This window comes from Pinus tabuliformis, chromosome X (genome assembly GCF_031772625.1).
Source record: "Pinus tabuliformis cultivar Carrire ecotype Pingquan chromosome X, CPIR1, whole genome shotgun sequence".
Classification (NCBI taxonomy): domain Eukaryota; kingdom Viridiplantae; phylum Streptophyta; class Pinopsida; order Pinales; family Pinaceae; genus Pinus; species Pinus tabuliformis.
In genome coordinates, this window is record NC_142308.1 from 1,147,719,401 (window position 1) to 1,147,721,685 (window position 2,285).

The window sequence follows — 2,285 nt, forward strand, 5'->3', positions numbered from 1 at the left end:
CAGGAATAGGATCCTTCACCAATTTACTATCCTACATATTAAACCTTTGCAATATTCTCTCGACATACTTCCTCTGGTTTAATAAGAGATTCCTCTTTGTCTGATCTCTTTTAATTTCCATGCCCAAAATATAGTTTGCAGAACCAAGATCCTTCATGTCGAATTTGGATGACAAATGGGTCTTCAAATCCTGGATAAGTTCTCTGTCATTTCCAACCAACAACATATCATCCACATACAAGACCAGATAAATAACACGGTCACCAATTAACTTAACATACACACAGTGATCTACTTTGCTTCTGGTGAAGCCAAGTCCCCGTATAAATGTATCAAATTTCTGATACCACATCATTGGTGACTATTTTAACCCATACAAAGACTTCTTTAACTTGCATACGAGTTCTTTCTTACCCTTCACCGCAAAGCCTTCAAGTTGCTTCATGTAGATTTCCTCTTCCAGATCCCCATGAAGAAATGTTGTCTTCACATCCATCTGTTCTACCTCAAAATCAAAAGTGGCAGCAACAAATAAAAGTAATCTAATAGAAGTTACCTTGCCAACAGGAGAAAAAATATCACCAAAATCAATTCCCAGCACCTGGGAATAACCTTTTGCTACCAACCGAGCTTTGTATTTCTCCACCTTTCCTTCTGCATTTCTCTTCTTCTTGAACACCCATTTGCTACCAATAGGTTTCCTTCCAGCCGGCAACTCCACCAAATCCCAAGCCTCATTTTTTGTGCAAAGATGCCATTTAATCAACCATGGCCTCTTTCCAGAGTTTTCCATCCTCTGAATCTACTGCTTCCTTCACAGTTATGGGATCATCATCTGTAATAGATAAAGAAAAATTTGAATAGAAAGCAGATGGACTATACCTTTCTGGCTGCCTTCTTTCTTGAACTGATCTTCTCACACCCGGATTTTGTGGCTCTTTCACATCTCAGGTTCCTTTGGTTGGACTTCATGTTTAATAAAATCTTTCACCTCTCTAAACACCACATCTTGGCTATACACAACCTTCCTTGTTACTGGGTTCCAAATCTTATAACCCTTTAAACCATCCTTATACCCAATAAATATGCACTTTTCAGATTTACTGTCCATCTTGGTTCATTTCTCCTTTGTAACATGTATATATGCATCACATCCAAATACCCTCAGATGTGAAAGAAATAGTTTCTTACCAGTCCATACCTCTTTTGGAGTTTTATCCTCCAACGCTGATGAACGTGATCTATTGACCAAGTAACATGATGTTTCCACTGCCTCTACCTAGAATTACTGTCCTAACCCAGCACCATTGAGCATGCTTCTTGCCCTTTCCATCAACGTCTTGTTCATTCTTTCTGCAGCTCCATTTTGTTGAGGTGTATATGGATTAGTCTTCTACCGTGGTATACCACACTTCTTACAGAATTCTTCAAATTCCTTACTACAAAATTCTCCACTGTTATCTGTCCTCAGCACCTTTATCTTCTTCTATGTCTGGTTTTCCACCAGAGCCTTGAATTCCTTAAACCTGTCAAAGACTTCAGATTTCTTCTTAGGGAAACATATCCATGTATTCCCTGAGAAGTCATCTATAAATGATACATAGTACATAGACTTACCCAGTGATGGAAGCTTCACAGGTCCAAACACATCACTATGCACAAGATCTAATATATGTTTCGCCCTCTTACCACCAAAGTGGAAACTCACCCAATTCTGCTTCCCATATACACAATTTTCATAGAAATCAAAATCCAGAGAGCTATTACTCATATTACTCATACCTTCTACCATACCTTTCCCATGAAGTATTCGAAGGCCCTTCTCTCCAAAATGTCCAAACCTTTAATGCCACAACATGATCTTCTCTCCAGAGACCACTAGATTTTTCTGCTCCACTTTCAGGAACCATAGAACTGTTGCACCCATCAACAACCATGCTACCTTACAGCTTGTACAAAGTTCCAATCCGAACTCCCCGCATCAATACTAATGCTCCTTGAACCATCTTGCAGGTATCCTTCACAAATACTATTTTTACACCTACATCATCCAACTTGCTTATAGAAATCAGATTTCTAGCCAATGCAGGAATATGTAGAACACCCAGAAGTGTTATAACCCTTCCACCTTGCAACTTTAACTTTACTTTTCCACGACCAATGATTCTAGCCTTTCTATCATCCCCTAAGAGGACATCACCACCATCGTATTTCTCGCACTCGCAAAACCACTCTCTATGGGGAGTGAAGTGAAAGGATGCACCTCAGTTAATAAACCATGCCTC